Source organism: Panthera leo, chromosome A1 (assembly GCF_018350215.1).
Source record: "Panthera leo isolate Ple1 chromosome A1, P.leo_Ple1_pat1.1, whole genome shotgun sequence".
In the NCBI taxonomy this organism is placed as follows: Eukaryota; Metazoa; Chordata; class Mammalia; order Carnivora; family Felidae; genus Panthera; species Panthera leo.
This window is the reverse complement of record NC_056679.1, coordinates 74,978,658-74,998,096: the sequence shown is the minus strand read 5'-3', so window position 1 is coordinate 74,998,096 and position 19,439 is coordinate 74,978,658. Positions and strand designations below refer to the sequence as shown.

Sequence of the window (19,439 nt, the reverse complement as noted above, 5' to 3'; positions counted from 1 at the left end):
GGAAATTCTTTCCTAAAACAGTATCACATTGTCAAAAAGTTTTACAGTTATCCAGTCCTTGCCACATCCTACAAAATGGATCGCAAGCCTCACTCTTTGCGGCTCACCATACTCTCTTCTGAGCAAATGCCTGATTCCTGGATAAATGGGCCACTACAATTTAGAGAGAAGGTTTGTACAGTCCTCACTAGACACTGAGTCCTGTGAAGAGTACAGGCCTGGGCCTTCAGTGTCAAAGGCCTGATGTCTTGCAGGATCAAAACAAGTGAAAATACAGCTTCCTTGAAACATTTCCAGTAGCAATGTGGACTGGAAGAAGAATCCTATGCAATGGGCATAAAAATAAATACGATGCCCTAAAGAAAGTGTATGTGATTGCCTTGCACTAGAATAAGTTTGTTTTGCATGTGTTTAGTTGAAATTCTGAAAATATGAAACAAGCATATATATAAATATATTATGTATATTTAGCAAATTTATGTATGCAATATATTTATGTATTTAATATATTTATATTTCCTACAATATATATTTCAGACTATGTATTATATATTTCAGAATATATTTATAATTTTATATATACATATATATATATATATATAGAGAGAGAGAGAGAGAGAGAGAGACATATATATAATTTAACCTGTATGGTATCTGACCTCTATGATTGAGATTTCTTTGGAATGTTCCATGTAACATAAGTTAAGGGTTCATTTTGCCTATGAAGTGAAATGGATTAGAACCATTTTGTGGGGAAGGGTGTACGCGCCTGGGTGGCTCAGTCAGTTCAGCATCCGACTTTGGCCCAGGTCATGATCTTGCAGTTTATGAATGAGAGCCCTGCACTGGGGTCTGTACTGACCGCTCAGAGCCTGAAGCCTGCTTCGGATTCTGTGTCTCCCTCTCTCTCTGCCCCTCCTCCGTTCACAGTCTGTCTCTCTCCCCCGCCGACCAAAAAAACCCAAAATACACTGTAAGTATAGGTAATATCAGCATATTTGTGGTTTCCTCCTATTGCACCTTAATATTTAATTCAACCTCATCTAGCCAACCATTCACTGATTTCCAATTAAATATTAGAAAAGTGTCATTTTCTAAAAATGTTCAATCTTCAGCAATTCTTGAAAGATTCTTTTCCAAGCATGTTTCCAGAAATGCAGAAATCATATAATTTTCCATGCTGTGACAGCAAGACAGCAAAGCCTACATTCCACCTGGACACAATGTAAATGATATTTTTGTGATAAATGTGGAACTTCATTACCCAAAGCATAGTTACCTGTAGGAAAATTGGGGCAAGAATGATGCCTTAATGCAAGGCAGCGTGGAAAGCAATTTCATGACAATTCTCCATTTTATATTAGTTTTAATTTGAAGTAAAGGATCCATTTTCTACTGTTGGGACATCACCGAGTGGAGAAAGATACATTTCATGATTTGCTTCTGTAAACACTTCCTGTAAGATGAAATAATGAAAGAAAGGTACATACACATGTACACATTTATAGATAGTTGTACATAAAAGGTTTGCCTGTGTTAGTAGAGAGCACTCTTTACGAACTCCAGTAAAACACTGGGGAGGCAAAGTATCAAATCAAAATAATTCACTAAAAACCAACCTGAAAAAAATCTAAAAACCGTAACTGAAAAGGGCACCGTATATTGTACAGCTCCCCTTACTATCTCTGAGTCTTGTCCAACCAATTTGAAGGATTTCTGTTCCTCCTAATTGATTGATTAAATATCCTCCCTCCATACTCATTCATTCACCTTGGCGCCGATTATGGGCTCCTGAGTTTACATCTTCAGTAGATTAACTCGAATAAAATTTACTTAAAAGCAATACTGGTGGTAAGAAATCTGTTGCTGAGGCACAGAATGTCATGACCAATTGGTGAGGGACTGTGAATTCCTTCAAGTAGATCCTGACTAATCTTTCAGACCCAGTATTTACTCCGCTGCTTGACATCAAAAGTAAATCAATAATTGTTTTTGAATAGTTGAATTAACTGTGTTCATCTTGTGCTTAGTTCAGTTACAGATCTGTCTTGTCCACTAAAACCGCTGGATGGTTGAGGTTTCCTTTAATCATCTAGTCAATAACCTAATTGTTGCCGTATTTGACTCTCACGTAATCTATACACAAGTGGCAAATGGTGTTTGTATATGCTTGCCATTAATCAATTATAGTAACTTGGAAAAAAAAATCACATCACGTTACAATGCAAATTGTTCTATAATTCAGTGATTACCATGAAACATAAACTGTGATTTATTTTAGTAAAGACATTTTACTATTATTCCAGTTTGACTAACAACAATTGGAAGGAAACACATCTTCCCTGCGAGTGATAGTTTCAGTGTCATTATCATCGCTATTTTCTCCTAATTTTGGTTTTTGTTTCTTTTTGAGTTGAATAGAACAACTTCTGTCTCATTATGGTCTTTCCAATTGAAATGAACTCATGTGGATGGGCAAGTATTTGCATTGTTATAATACTGGATTAATAACACTCACAGCGACAGCAATTAAATCTTTCCTCACCAATGCTGAATATGCCCACTTTATCATGTCTGTGGGAAATACAATAAAAATAAGTCTACGTTTTTTCTTTGTATTTGCTATGACTAGACTTCTCTTTTTTCTTATGTATCTAACTTTGGTCTAATATTAGTTTCCGTCAGAAATACAAAAAAATTAACAACGGTTTCATATTGCATTCCATTTCTCTAAGGCAAAAATGAGAAGCCATAAACTTCGTAAATCTTATTAACAAATGTGGTAATTTTCTTTGATGAGGAAAATGACAAGTTTGTGTTACTCATGGCTTGAACAATCGTTATTTGTATCGTGTAGGAATCCATTATGGAAAAAAGACGAGTTGCACACATTATTCAAATAGTGGAACGGTATATGCTTGCCACATGTACACGGGCCTCTATGTGCATACACTCAATTCTGTGCTAGTTTCCAGGACGTGTGTAACACGGAACCATTTAAACGCCGTTTGGTTCAACTAGATGATAACAAAATCGTCCTTCTCCACAAAGAGTCACCAGGGTAATCATATCAAACTGCAGATTCTGGTTTAGGAGTTTCAGGGTACAGCCAGAAGGACTATATTTCTATGAAGCTGCAAGTGATGATGACTCTGTTGTCCTGAGACCACAATTTGAGTAGCAAAAACCTAGATGTGATGCTTTTGGTCATTCCCAGCGTTTGAACTTAACGATTTTTCTCCAGCAAGGACCAAAGATTCTATAGTCAAGTAGGGATGGTGGGAAAATGACGCTCGAATCTTATTTATCTGTTCTCTCGCCATGTTGCCCTGCTTCCTTCAGAGCTACTGTATTTTTTATGAGGTTCCATTAGTCTGAGCTGCAAGATTATTTTACTGATCTTTGTTCTAGGAGGAGAAACCTGATAATAATGCATTAACACTAATGAAGAGAAAGTACCCACCATATGTCTTATGTAATATTTGGTGCTCGTTGGGTCCATGCACCCGTGCTGGAATTATTACCTTATATCTTTAGTTTTATTTTTCTAGTACCTTTATATTTGATGATATTCCAACTTCTACAACCAATGATTCACGAGATCTTGGTACCCCAAAGGACTCTATCTGGAACCATGAGGATTATGCAAACAGCAGAATTTTATTTTCCATAAACCTCATTTACATATCAATTACATGACTATTTAAAATGAACATACCGTAATGAAATTGTTTTCTTATCTATGTAGGGATATTGCATCGTTGTTCTGTTTTTTGTTTTTTTTGTTTTTTTGTTTTTTTGTTTTTTTTTAATCTACCACTGGACATTTTTGGTGCTTTCAAAAATCAAACATAAGAAGTTAACAGTCTTTTCTGTCAAAACCATTCATGGAGCACAATTTCAGTTTGCTCTTCCATTAAAAAAAATTAAAAAGTTAAAAAAAAATTAAAAAAAAAGCAAAAACAAAAGCAAGCAAACAAACTAAGCGAGATCAACTGCACTCCTCAGATACACCCCAGAGGGGTAACATTTAACAAAGTGAGAGTCAGACTGACCTGTGTTTGTTTAACATTTTTGTATTTTGTTCATAGTGGACATTTTTCATTAATTTTGAATTTTTAAATAGAATTTTTAATGTTTTTATTTATTTCTGAGAAAGAGAGAGAGAGAGACAGAGAGAGAGAGACCATGAGCGGGGGAGGTGCAGAGAGAGAGGGAGACACAGAATCCAAAGCAGGCTTCAAGCTCTGAGCTGTCCTACATGGGGCTCGAACTCATGAACGGGTGGGGGAGGGGCAGAGAGAGGAGGAGAGAGAAGGAGAGAGAATCCCAGACCGGCTCCGCACTGTCAGCCCAGAGCTGGACTTGGGGCTGGAACTCATGAAACCCTAAGACCATGACCTGAGCTGAAACCAAGAGTCACGTAACTGCCTGAGCCATCCAGGCGCCCCTAATTTTGAGTTTTTTTTTTTTTTTGTTTTTTTTTTTCAACGTTTTTTATTTATTTTGGGGACAGAGAGAGACAGAGCATGAACAGGGGAGGGGCAGAGAGAGAGGGAGACACAGAATGGGAAACAGGCTCCAGGCTCCGAGCCATCAGCCCAGAGCCTGACGCGGGGCTTGAACTCACGGACCGCGAGATCGTGACCTGACTGAAGTCGGACGCTTAACTGACTCCGCCACCCAGGAGCCCCAATTTTGAGTTTTTAAAATGTTTATTAAAATATTATTTATCTTGATTGCTCAGGGTTTTTTCGTGCCCATCTTAAATTTTATACCTGTTCCTGAGCCAATGGAGTCATGAACATGAACACGGCCCTCCCCACCCCCTGCCCCCACCAACTGGAGAGCAGTTCAATAAATTACAGCACGGCTGTATTGTGGAAATGTGTTAAATTTTGTATCGAGTGAAGCCTTTCATTTAGCTTCCAGAAAATTCCCCACGGATGTATCCCACTTATGATGAGAACTTGTTTTCAGATCTGAATCACCTTAAGTCATTGCGTTTTGTAATGTGCTTTCTTTTGATGCTACTTTTCCTCTCACGATTGGGGCTCCTGGTGGCTCAGTTGGTTAAGTGTCTTACCTGCTCAGGTCATGATCTCATGGGTTCCTGAGTTCGCACCCTGCGTTGGGCTCTGGGCTTTGGGCTGGTGGTGCGGAGCCCGCGTGGAGTTCCCTCTCTCTCTCTCTCTCTCTCCCTCTGACCCTACCCAACTTGGACATGTTCCCTCTTTCTCACTCCCTCTCTAAGTGAAAAAAAAATAAGTAAAAGCTTCAAAATGTTTCATTCTTTACTAATCTCTTATGTTTATTTATCTAGCCAGTTATCTCCCCAATATTATTTTATTTAAACAAAATTAAAAAAATTGTTATGGTTTAGTGTTTCCTCCACGCTTAGACTTTACTTTCAAGATCGTGTGATCTGCCCAGGATTCTAAGAGTTTTCCATGTGCTGAATCTTATCCTGGAATTTCTGATCACAGCAGAGCCGGGGGCATTTCTGAAACCTATTTCTCCAAAATGAAACTCTCAGAGAATAGAGCACACGATTATCTTCCAAGTTGTTTATCTCTTTAATGCACGGTGTTATTTCATCAATTCCACTTAATTTATGATGGAGTATGCTTCACAGTTTTGCCCTAATCCTCCCGTTTCCAGCAGTCTTTTAAAATTATGTTTTAATGCCCACAATCCAACGCACGAACATCTGCCTGAATATCTCTGTGTAAAGTGTTTCTTTACCCCGTGCTGCCATCTTTCTTTGCTTTTGCATTTGCTTCTTAACTCTTTCCCTTTTCATTTTCCTCTTTCAATTGTGTGACCTCTCTGAGAGACCAACTTTGGGACCCAATATCCTTTAGAAGGAAAGTAAGGAAGAGAAAAATGAAACCACGTAAAATCATAAACCTTTCTCTACCTAGTCTGTGGCTGCCTGACTTCCTCTTACAGCCAAGGCAAAGCAAAACCGTTTTCTTTGGTGTTTCTGTAACACTTGGGCTCCACCCTTCCTAGTTCATTAAGGCTCTGCTGGGGCTTCCTGTGTTCTACTTCACTGAATCAAAATTCGTAAAGCTTCAAGTTTATGATTTTCCACGAATTACCGGTCTTTCCATAATTTTCATTTGCCACTCGATGACTTCTCAAACTGCGGTGTTACATTTCTGCCGAGATCCTGAATATTTCTGTACTTTTGTTGCCCTTGGAAGTTTTGCACTTTAAAATGAAAACATCATGTCACCTCCGTTCACGAGACGCGTCTCTTACTACATCTATCACCTACAAAACATGGATGGAAAATTCTTAACCCATCTCATAGACTCTGTGTACCAAAAGAGGAAGGGAGAGGAGGAGGAGGGGGAGGATAATAAGAGAACACAAATAGAAGTACTTCTAGGCCATTTGGGAGAAAAGTCGTCAGAATTCAAAGACGTAAGACTGAGCCATTCACACAAATTTGTCATAGCTGATGGTACTCAGTAAACCTGTGCTTCAATGTAAACTGCTGCTCAAAGCCCAGTCCATGAGGGTTCAATAGTTGAACTTGGCCAAATTCTTCTCATACAATATAAAAAATAAAGTAGTCCTTTTGTAGTCACTTGACATTTTCCTCTATGTTTGTAAGGAATTAAGAGGAGGTATATGAAAAACCAGTAGTAAATACCAAATTCTTCATGACTATACAAGCAGATTAATGGTCAGAGGGAATGACACGTGTCAGAACCCTTTTATCCCATCTTTAGTACGTGCCTAAGTCTGTGAACTGTAGAAAGTGCTGGAGATGATCGCAGCTGCAGACCTCTCCTCTCAGGCTCCTGTGGCTCTGTTAGTGATGCAGAAGGGGTTCACGTATGTTCTCTCCTGGTGCATCGCTCTCATTCAGTCTAATAAAAAAGACGTCCAATATCCGAACGCTATGCACATCACTAATTCTGATGTTGTTTTTACACACACTACACATTCCAAGGTATTCCAGTTTCCTTCTCTGTATTTTATTAATTGTTATGTATTCTGATTCAGAAAGTGAGGGTAAAAGGATTCCTTCACATCAATGTGAGTTTTATTTTCCCTCCAATAATTGCATTGTGTGCACATGTGCGCATGGTGAGAACCTAGTTGAATACATTGTGAGATATAATCAACCCATTTATTAAAAATTTGTAAATGTAATTGTAGTAAATAATAATAACAAAGGAAGTATCTGGTACCCATTGAAGCCGATTACAATCTTTGGCAGGTTCCTATTTACAGCATGAAATAATTTAATGATCAACAGATATAAAGTAAAGGCTGCCTATAGTTTTCACATGTTCTTTGTTTTTGAAAGAACACTAAGAAGTATGCCTACCAGGCAGAGCATTTCCATCGCATTTAACAACTTTTGATTTCCTTAACTTTTGGGTAGGATTTTGAATGCTTTAAAGATGGTAAAAAGAAGTCTATGGTGGTATCCAATGAGAGTTGGCTTCTGTATGTTAGCCATTATGAATAAATTATTGAAAGATTTTATTTTGTTATAAATCTCTCTCATGGCCTCAGTTAAGCTAAACCTTCTTCCCTAAAATGAATGTTTTTCCCGTTGAATGTTCCCATTAGGTTCAAATGAATGAAAGACCTCTGTAATTCAAGATCCACTATCAACTTATTGTGAAAGAATACATAAACACAATATCAGATCTCAAAACTCACTGGGGAAATATTTGGGGAAATAACCTTTCCAGTTTAATAATTGGTAAGATAGAATAAAACCACAATGTCTATTTATTGATGTTTTTACTCTGTCAATTTGCCATAACCCCTCATAAGCACCAACATAGCAACAGTGATGTGAATACAACTTAAATTATCAATCAATCTCACATACAGTAGTTCAAGATTCAGAAATAGTAGCAGGGATATGTTTTTTCTCTCATTTTTTTCAAAATTTTTATTAATTTTTGAGAGAGAGAGAGAGAGAGAGAGAGAGCACAAACAGGGGAGGGGCAGAGAGAGAAGGAGACACAGAATCCAAGGCAGACTCCAGGCTCTGAGCTGTCAGCACAGAGCCCGACACGGGGCTCGAACCCACGAGCTGTGAGGTTATCACCTGGGCTAAGGTCAGACCCTTAACCGACTGAGCCACCCAAGCACCCCTCTCATTTTTTCAACAGAGGAAAAATTCATCTTCTGTCCAGATGAAAAGGTCGCTGGAATGGTGTTTGTGATACAAACTCAGGCCATTAGGTTCCTAGTGACCCAGTAGGAAGCTGGAGCCAAACACGGCTGGCTCGTCAGCTCCTCGGAGCAGGGGCACAACCCTTAAAGATGCTGGTCTTGTCATTGCCGCTGTTGTTATCTTACATTCACTCTGTACTGAAGACCTGGGATCAGGGAAGAAACTAAGCGTTTTGGTGGATGCGTAAGTCAGGGAGGAAGTATGGGCAATTCTGAGAAAGTCTTTGGCCACGGCTGAAAGCCCCTTTCCAAGCAATTGCCCTGAAACTGTGCTTTGTGCTGGAGAAGAGTGAGTATGTGTGTGTGTGAGGTGAGAAAAGTGTGTGCTGCAGCCCGAGAATGAGTGCCGTTGCACCATGGAACTGCCCAGGGGCCACGGAGGGTCCCTTCGAAGAGGAAAGTCAGGGACTCAAGGGGACAAGGCAGCCGTCCAGTCGTCAGCATAACTAAAGTTCCCAGCTGGCTCTCTGCCCATCATTACAAGCAAGCCCCTTTTGCCTGAATAAATTTTGGGGATTTAAGGATAACTGTGAAAAAAGGGAGCTTCAAAAAGGTAATAATGCATTGGGGCGTTCTAACACCTTGCTACTAAAAATAATTCTGTGAGCACGGGGCTCCAGCAGCCCCAAAGAGCTTGTTAGAAATGAGAATCCCCGTCCTTCACCCTCAAACCTGCTGCAACAGCATCTGCGTGTTACCCAGAACCCAAGGTTATTCATATACAAATAAAAGTTTTTTTTTTTCTTTTTTTAAAAGCATGACGCTAGCCGTTAATTAGAAAAATAAGATATACATTTCCTGTACGTGGAATCGAATACAATATATGTAAATTATTTTTCCGTAAAGGTGTGCTTATGATTAGATAAAATTGAAGTGAGTATGGTCTCTGCCCTTTATTAAGCTAATATTTTGTTAAGAAGTGACAGCAGTGATTTATTAGCTTTTTGGTTATACTTGCGGAAGGTGATATTTTTCAAGTCTACTTCATTAAACAAATGCTACAAGTATATGCAAATATATTTCCGCCCAAATGATAAAAGCGCTCTTTCAAGGATGAAGGTCAGCGTCATTCCCGGATTCTGAGTTTGCCAAAGGAGGAATTAATGACAGATGTGAAAGCGACCGGTTCAGAAGCCTTCGTCACAACGGGACTGAGTAGCAAAGAGGAACACAGTGTGGGGATGAACACAGGCCATTCTTCCAAAGGCCCCAGAGGCTGCCTGAGGGCAAATCCTCACTATTGAAACTTAGTTGTATTTTCTTTCTATGGGAATTGAAACGTTAGACTCAAGAATCCGTCTACGGGTCAAAAAAACAAGATGATGATAAGAATGATAATCCCACTTCAGACATCCAACTGATAAAAATAATGTACAGAATGATCAGCGTTGCTCTGAGGCATTCATTAGGGTATGTGCATCACACTTCTATGGAGTGACAGATGGTTGTGAATTAATGAAAGGAAGACACCAAAAAACACTGAAATTATTTCAGAATGAGTTTCCCCAAATATGGCATATGGCTAGAAACAAATTCTATGTTATGCTTGTTAAATCCATTAGGTGAATTCTTGCCTCAACCTGTTGTTTTCTTCTAGTCTTCCTCTCTCCCTCTCCTCCCTCCCCTACCTCTCCCCTCCCTTCCCCTTTCTCCTCCCCATCCCCTTCCTTGCCGGCCCCTCCCCTCCTTTTCTTTCATTCATTAGGAGGTTTCTTAATCCGGGATATAAAATGTCTTTAGTCAAGAGGTACCAAAAAGTGTTTAATGATCAATCTGTGCCCCAAAATACAGAGGCAAGGATGGCCTGTTGCCCTTTGCACTCTAATAGCAACATTTTTTTCCCTTTTCTTTACACTCCCAGCCTTTTCTGATTCCATTCCAAACATCATAATTAGTATAAAAAGCATTGTGCTTCTCAGAAAAGGAGTAATTCATCTGATATCTGTCATTTTGGTCAACAACAGCCACAACATGAAATACGTGTGCCCGGGGAACACTTAAAGAGGAAGTTGACTTTCACTCATAGAGATTTTCTGAGTTTCAGGAATCTTGGATCTTTAAGTTTGAAGCTTGGAGCCAGAGCACCCACTATCACAGTTATAAAAAAAAAAAAAAAGCCTATTAGTTCCCAACACAATGCTATGTTATATAAACTAAATCTCTCTTGTAATTGTTTTTAAAATTGGACCCTCCCCCAGTCCCAAGTTTAGGAAAAAACAAAACCTCTTAAAATATGTATTTGCTTCAGACTCTCTAGCAATCCTTTAATAAAGAGGATATGAGTGTTAAGAACAGTCCAGGCTAGAGTTAAGCAATATGTTAACTATTACTTCAGCTCTGAACCGTACTGTTCTGTGTTAAATGAATTAGTCTTTGAAGGAAGCCGTGCGAATTACCCCAGGACTTGACTTGAAAGGAGCGATTTGGGTTCTCCGGCCATATAATCCGCAGCAATGCTGGCTACTTTAAACTGTTGATTTTCACTGAGTCTTGAATTTCCTTCTCTTGTCCTGTTGCACGTGCATACCTGAAAGCATATTCGTGCTTTTTCTGTAAGCCATATTTAATTCTCGCCAATTTCCCTTGAACTGTACTAAGTCTAAAGAACGCTGAGAACTACAACCCATGAACTGAGTTACGAGTTTAGAGAGATAACATTTGGATGTATCTCTTGTTTTTCAGACAATATAAGTAAGGAGCTTAGAAGAGTGTATGGCTTATAGTAATTGCTATATAAGTGTTAGCATTTTTTTTGATATGACTGTTGCTGGGGCGCCTGGGTGGCTCAGTCGGTTGAGCATCCGACTTTGGCCCAGGTCATGATCTCGCAGTTCATGAATTCGAGCCCCGCGTTGGGCTCTGTGCTGACAGCTCAGAGCCTGGAGCCTGCTTCGGATTCTGTGTCTCCCTCTCTCTCCGCCCCATCCCCACTCATACTCTGTCTCTGTGTTAAAAATAAATAAAACGTTTTAAAAAATTTAAAAATATGACTATAGCTATCTTATTCTTAGAAATGTAGAATATAATTTCCATAATTACAAATATTCTAAACATTTAATGCAAAGTTGATATAATGTCTACCAACATGTAATCAAGATATTCTTTGTGTGTCCAACACCAATTTGCCCCAATTCATATTTAAGATTATTTGTTGTTTGTTCTAGTGTAGATATGGAGAAAAGAAACTACTACCTTGATCATATATTATACTCATGAAAAAAGAATCATCTTATTTTAATGAATGGTTTCAGAGTTAAATATTTGCAATTCTTCAATATAAACTCACAGCATAAGTTTTCTTAAATCTAATCCTATTTACTGTGTTTCCGAAAAGCTGTTGTTTCCATAATCAATGTCATCCCACATGTTCTCAAAATGGTAAAAATTATGCATTGAACATGGTCACAAGGCTACACATTTTTATTATTGGGGATAAATCATAAATATTTCATTTTGATGATGTATCATAAGTGATAATGTAGTTCTACTGTCTATAAGGGAAAACTGAGGCATAGAAATTGTAAACAGAGCCAAGATGACATAATTAAGGGTTGGAGCTGGGGGTTGAGGGAAGGACACGGCCTCAGAGCCTCCCCCACCCCTCAGTGACCCTCTGCAATGTCTCTCTAATAAAGACAGAAAATTCCCTACCCAAGCAGAGAATAATAAGTATCATTGGTTACTTTCATCCCATATTCCATTTTCTATTATCACTATTATTTGCGTTTGTTTAGTTTCCATAGATGGAGTAGTTTAGTGACTCAGAAAACTGTATGACATAAGGTCTTTATATTTCTTGCTGACCATTTTCTCTGTTAGACTGTCGGCGGGGACATCTTTTGCCATTCTCAATGTAGCACATTTCCTTTTTTTCTAATGTTTTCTAGTACTGTCTTTAATTCTTCAAGAGAATATTTCTAATTTCTAAAGGTCTTTTGAAGTATTGTGTTTATAGATTTATTTTTCTCAGGTGTCAGACAATGATACCGTTACTTTTTTGACCAACTATCAACTATTTCTTAAAAGTCATAAGTAAGAATATTTATTAGACTATTTCTGAAGACGTATTTTGATCTTATTGATCAACATAACAACAGATACACTGATAATTTCTTATTTTGTTAATCTGATCTGTATGGCACGGAATACAAGTTGAATGACCCAAAGGGAAATTGTCCTGTTCTATACCTCTTACCTATGAAGCCATCCCAGCTCTGGTAAAATCTTTCCCACAGAATGTTCCTCGTGTCTGTCTCTTTTCATGTCTTATGCAGCAAAATATTCATTTCCAGGATTGGATCCACACAGAAGGACAGATTTCTTCATGTATTCATTCATTCCTTCATCCTATATGAATTTATTGAATACCTGTTCAATCACTTTAAAATATATTTATCTAACCTTAATCCTGAGCGGGACACCGTGCCAGGCACAGAGAAGGATGGGGTGAGAATATAAGATTAGAAAGGAGTACAGTCTGATCTTTCCCACATTTCATCTTTACTGCCAAAGCCTCTATTTACTGTTGATTTGTTCTGGATGTGGCTTGATGATCTTGGCCATTTCAATATGCTATAGCCTCATGTGAAAAACAAGTATCTCCCTGAGTGTCTGACTTACTACCAAGAGGAGAAATAATCAGCCAGGAAGATCGGAATCAATGTATGCAGCTTGCATGTGATGTCTGCAGAGAGTGTTGAAACATAAAATATATGATTCAAAAAATATATACAAGAACATATGCATTGGCTTTAGGAATCTCGGTTGTTTGGGATCTCATTTAGATCAAGGCTGACTGCACTTCCTGATGACAACATTGTGCTCTCAGGTGGAATTCTCCCCCAGCCTAACAGCAAGTAATACCCTTCTAAAAGCCATGAATATACCTACTCCCTTGAATATCAATTGCGTTAACACGGCAATCTTCCTAGTCTCCAGTTGCCCATGAAACAGAGCCTTGAAATTCCTCCAGAACCTAGGTCACCTTCATGCCAGCAGCCTGCTCTGTCACCCTGGTGCCTAGGTTTTGAAAGGCGGGCCTTGCCAAAGGAAGAGTCACGTGGAAATAAAATGATGTCACTATCAGGATTCTGTTCTTTCCCCGTTGCACTAGCACAACAGAAAAGAGACATCTTCCCCCAGAATTTATATCCTTAGATGCCTGTCTCTCTCAGCAAACGAAGAAATGTCACGCATTATGCTTCATCGGACGTATTTTCCGTCTCTTTTGAAACATGCATTTTTTTTTTCTTTTCAATAAAAATGTGAGATGATTTGTTTAAAAAGAAAAGAAAGGAAAAAGATAATCTATTTTATCTATCTATCTATCCCCCTTCCTTGCTAACGGTATTCACCAGACATCTGTTTGCATTCATCCACTAAACATACACACACCCACACATACAACTTGTCTGAAATTTAGTAAAAATCTCCACATTCTCTCTGACTCTCCACACTTAAGGTCACGTCTTCTCTGTGTGAGGTGCCTTCAAATCATAATAGTCAGTGACAAAAGATCATTGCTGGGAAAGTTCTGAAAATATCAAGTTCTTGACACACTGCCTGCACCAGGGACAGGCTAACAAGGATATACTAACGAAGAATCCAAACCCCTCTTCTTTCAATTCATTCAGTTTTTACATCTGTAGAAATAAACACCATAGTGTCTTAAAGTTACTTAATGAAAAAGACTGTCTGTCCTCTGCTTTATCCGCCAACCTGAATTGCGGGCATGGGTTCCGAAAGAATAACCACTTGGGCTCGAAAAAATACTTTTTAAAGTTACTTTGGAGAGAAATATGAGAAAAATAACCTAGAATACAAACAGAAACTTGAAGGATTCAAGGGAAAAAAAAACAATATATTTTTCCTGTTTAGTGAAATCAATACAATTGACTAGAATAAACTATTCAAAATGCAGGAGATTACGCAATTGTTAAGTGTTTCCTAAAACATGAAAGTGTTACTTTAGTGTTTGAAGGACTTTAGTTTTGATTCCATTGCCATCATTTAAGAGCTGTGCTACGTGGGACAAGGGAGTAGCCTATGTATAAACAATATAAACATATATATTATTTTTATATTTATATGTGTAATTATAAATGTATTTACATATTTATATTGTATGTATATGTCTTCATGTCCCCATTTTTAAATTGAATATACAAAGGATTACTATACATATCACTCTGAGAAAATCATAGACTCATAGGTATTTTGAACCATGCAGAGTAGAGTGCCATTGAATACTTTACCATTTCAGGAAATATTAAGAGATATTAGGGGCGTCTGAGTGGCTCAGTTAAGCGCCTGACTTCAGCTCAGGTCATGATCTCTCTGTTAGTGAGTTCGAGCCCCAAGTCGGACTCTTTTCTGACAGCTGGGAGCCTGGAACCTGCTTCGGGTTCTGTGTCTTCCTCTCTTTCTGCCCCTCCCCAACTCTCTCAAAAATAAACATTAAAACAATAAAGAAATATTACATATTAACCCCATCCTGTTGCTTAAAACATGACTCAATGATTTATGTCCCTCTTATGATTGCAACTTCTTTGAGGATACAACTTAAGGCACTATGCACTGTGGCCTGGAAATGAAAATTGTAAATCAATGATCAAGTTACTTAATGAGAGGTTATTATAGGACTTATCAAAAATTTTAATAGACAGTGTGGAAAATTGAGAGGAGAATTTCTCATTGTAAAATCCTGATTGGGTTAATGTTGTAATGACATTGTCCTAATGAATCTCAAGGCTAGAGAGTTAATGCTGTGGGGTTTCATGAGAAAATACAAAGATGTTTCCACTCAGCTTGTTCTAAAATAAGGAAAAAAAAAACCCTAAAAAGATCTGAAGCCAAACTTTTAGTTCATGAAAAGACATACTGGCATTTGAAATGTATTAAGCCTTTCCCCTCATAATTTTCAAATTGTAAATAAAAATAATGAATCTCAACAAATACTGATTACATTTATGAGCCTTAAAATCCAATTGTATTAAATTTTAGCCTGATGCATTTCTTTTAAAAAAATACTGTTGGGAAATAGCCTCAGATAAGTATTCAAGGGCCTACCACACTATTCAAAATCTAAACTTGCGTTGATTACTAGCAAAGACTATGCCTATAGACACAGCTTAACTCTGCCGATATGTCATTCTTTTCTGTTCAGATTTTTATTTAAATTCTGGTTAGTTAATATATAGTATCATATTTGTTTCCTGAGTAGTATTTAGCGATTCATCACTTACATAGAACACCCAGTGCTCATCATAACAAGTGCCCTCCTTAATGCCCATCCCCCATCGAGCCCAGATACAGAACTCTTATTTTCCTCCTTTTTACTTGATTATTCCTACATTTCTATTAATATTTTTTAAAGTCCTCTTACTCTCTTTTCATCTGATATATAAATAATTATTGAGGCTGCATCCAGAAGACACTACATACATAAACAACAGTTTCTTAAACATATCACGTTATTAGATTTATAACAGTGTTTAGTGATATGCCACTAATACAGAGCAGTTAATTTGGAAAGAACTGGATATATATGAAGATTAGTACAAACTAAGTATAGCACACAAAGCTACTCTTTGCTTACTAATTAGATTTCTTGCTGAATTCTTTAGTCTGGAAGCAATAGCTAAGAGAGATCAGTAGGAGAATGTATCCCATGGAACCATTTAGCTGGTATCTTATATCAGAACAAAGGTCACCATAGCTGATTTGTTACTGAAAACCCCAAGTTTTATCTTAGCCAGTCCCTTCTGGAAGAACAAAAGGCCCATAGAATCACGCTTCCCAGCAATGGTACCGTTTTTTAAAATAATTTAGATATTTTGCATTTAAGCCTTGTTTGGGAAAAAATATGTATAATTCCTCTTTATTCTAGGCTCAAATTTGGTTGATAGTACAGAAACAGTGTTAAATACCACAGACTTCGAATATGAGAATCACAAGCTTACTGCTTCCCTGAGATAATTTTTCCCAAACGAGTAAACAAAAAATGGTAACTTCCCCCAAAAAGGAGATAACCCCCACCAGTACAGGGCTTTGAAAACAAGAAAACTCTCTTTTTATCTTCTTATCTCTCAAAAGTACATTAAATGTGGGACAGAAAAAAAAAAAAAGGAGTGAAAATCAAGTAAAAGGTTGTTAAAAAGAGAGAGAGCATTTGCTTTTGGCTTTATGTGGTCTGACAAGCCAGGTCTTTGATGACGTAGACCTTTTAAATGGAAACCCAGGCTGGATTTCTAAGCGGCACTGTTGTTTTAACAGATTTGCTTATATATTTATTTACATACTATCAGTCAACGTTAAAAATTTCTCCGAAATAAAAATTCTATAAAAGAGAACTAGCATAGCAGTTATATATATTTAATAAACCCCTCTAAAATTATGTACCTTATGAAGCACTCAAAGCGATTTCTAATCATCACATATTTAAGCTATGTATTTATTTAATTGTGACAAGCAAAATAACATTACATAAATTATATTCTATCTTCAGGCAAAACTCATTCCAATTAAGGGTAAGCATTTTGTAAGTGCTTAATATTTGTTATTACATTAAAAACAGCTCTTGGAACACCATGAAGTTTCACCGCAATGGCCCTTGTGGAACTATAACTCTTGTTGAAACCATGTTGTATTTTGCCTTGGGCAAAATCTTCTGCATTTGCTTTAGCTGTAATAATTTATTATCTCGAGCTAATATCACCAGTGCACACAATGCCTAAAAATGTTTGCTACAAGCAAAGATTACAGGGAAGATTCTTTCAACGTATCAGCCATTTTTCTTTCTTCTGATACCCAAAGGGATTAAATCCTTACGTTAGAACATCAGATTCAGTCTTTTGAACATGACAAAAATATTTTAACTTGTTGGTTTGTAATAAGTAATTTATGAATCTGATGATTGTTAAACTTCTATTTTCTGCATTATCAGATTACTTAAAATATGTGTTTTGGCTGTTAGCCACTGTTATCCTAATTGCATTGTATCTTTGTTTCTAATTGAGCATGCTGTTCTATTAAAGAAACAAAATTTTATCAAGAAAAAGTCACATATATCAATATATGAAAAAACAATATGTACTTGTAAATTGTCTTTTATTTTAACAAAAACGATCTTATCTTTGCAACTAACATTTTTTTTTTACCACTATAGTAGGGCTAACTACTCAAGTTTCTCATTAAGTAGTTAGCTATTCACCTCATTTGTTTAACTCTTTACTAATATCAGTAACACTCCAGTTTCAAGCATCTCCATGTTTCACTTTATTGGTTATTAAAAATAATACTGCATAATAATTCTTTTGTATACTCATAAAATTGTGCCGATTTCTATAAGGCACATTTATAAACTAAGCTTTCTGATTCAAAGCGTATGTGTATTTTAATTTCTGATGAATCATGTCAGTTTATCACCCACAAAAATCATACATTTTAGTGTTCTCGAAATCGACGTATGAGAACACCCATGCCCCTTTACACTCCCTCATACGGAATACTCTACAGAAAGGAAGGAAGGAGGGACAGAGAAAGAGAAAGGATATTGCGATCATGACCTCTCCAAGTTTTAGAAAAGGGTAATTTTCTTGGGAGTTTTGGGGAGGATGGGGAGAAAACAGGCGGGGGGCTGGAGGTGGTGCATAAAATGAGAGCAGGATTTAAAGAGATCCGTATGAAGAAAACAGTGTGATTAAATCAAAATTGCCCACTTTGAGTCCAAAAAAGATGAAGCAATTTATATCATATCACTCTCTTGTTATTTAACTTATTATTTTTATATATTCTGTCATATAAAAGCATTGTTCCTCATGGCTTATAGAATCTAACCCCAATCTTTTCACACCAACATTGTAAAAGTCACCCACTTTGCAGAGAGAAATTATTCTTGCTCTGGTCCATCGCTCACTCCCTTCATGGTATCATTTACACGTCCCACGATTCTTGCCATTCTATGGTTCTCTGCTTTGAATGCATCCCTAAGTTTTCTCCTTCTTTCACTTGTGATCCATGAGCAAATCCGGCGTCTTCCACGTCTGTTACATATCCGGTAATCTGAGCCCTCACTTCTCTCATTAGAAACAACAGGGCCGCATTGTCATTGGGCGATCACAGTGGAAACACCGCAGAAGCTTTCTCATTGGCTGCTGCCATGGAAACACCAGGACAGCATCTTCATTGGCTGCTACCTGTGGAAGCATCCGGATGGTTTCCTCACTGGCTCTTCAACTTCCACTGTTGTTGCTCTGGACTGAGCATTTATTTATGAACCGGATCACATCGTGTCATTTCTCTGCTCAGGGAAACTTCAAGAACTTTCCTACTTGGAGACAAAGCCAAAGTCCATGCCACAGACTAAGACTTACCTGATTGAAGCATTCACTCTTTTCCTTCCTTGCCCCCCCCCCCCCCCCCTTGCTCCCATCCTACTCGGTTCTCTCTTCATCCCACGTGTCTCCTGCTCTCAGACTCTTGCTTGAGCTTTGCTCTCTGGTTGGACATTCTTCTCCAGAGAGTTCCATGACTTCTTTTCCTTCAAATACTCAAGTGCTACCTTACCTATGATCATTTTATATCACCCATCATTCTGAATCTTCCTTCACTTTCTTATGCTTTGTAAAACACTTACTTTACATTTTTTACCCATATCAATTATTGGTTTCTTGTTGTTGTTGTTGTTATTTTGGTCCCTTCTCCTTATTTAAGCTTTAGGAGGATACGGCTTTCTCCTTCATCTCCTTCCTTTTCTCCTCCGTTTTCCTAGAAGCAATTTTCCCAGTCCCAAGAATAGAGAATTTTAGTCGCTATGTAATCAGTAAGCATTGTGTGTGAATTTATGTAATTTGTCCGCATTGTTGATACAACCTGAAATACCTATCTCTCAATTTTCATTCCTTCTCCTTTCCTTTAGAAACCCAGTACCCATGCCATTTATTCCATTAAGGCCTTTTTAATTCCTTCAGTTCTTTTTTTTTTTTAATCTTTTTTAACGTTTATTTTTGAGGCAGAGAAAGACAGAACCTGAGTGGGGGAGGGGCAGAGAGAGGGAGTCACAGGCTCCTTAGGAGCAGGCTCTAGGCTCTGAGCTGTCAGCACAGACCCTGATGAGGGACTCGAACCCACAAACCGTGAGACCATGATGGGAACCAAAGATGGACGCTTAACGGACTGAGCTATCCGGGCACCCTTAATTCCTTCGGTTCCAATTAAAGGTTCTC

General features: G+C 37.8%; 1 long non-coding RNA gene across 2 annotated transcripts; it reads right to left on the bottom strand.

The window, feature by feature from the left end:
• Positions 1-3,607: 3,607 nt before the first annotated feature.
• On the bottom strand, positions 3,608-18,275 carry LOC122199547. 2 transcript variants are annotated; one of them, XR_006193553.1, is made up of 5 exons: positions 18,090-18,275; positions 12,403-12,561; positions 10,611-10,741; positions 6,105-6,279; positions 3,608-3,626 (listed from the first exon to the last, which is right to left on the bottom strand). It is a non-coding gene; the product is annotated as an uncharacterized LOC122199547 (long non-coding RNA). The 2 variants fall into 2 exon arrangements; XR_006193552.1 differs by having other exon boundaries at positions 12,410-12,561.
• Between the last annotated feature and the right edge of the window lie 1,164 nt (positions 18,276-19,439).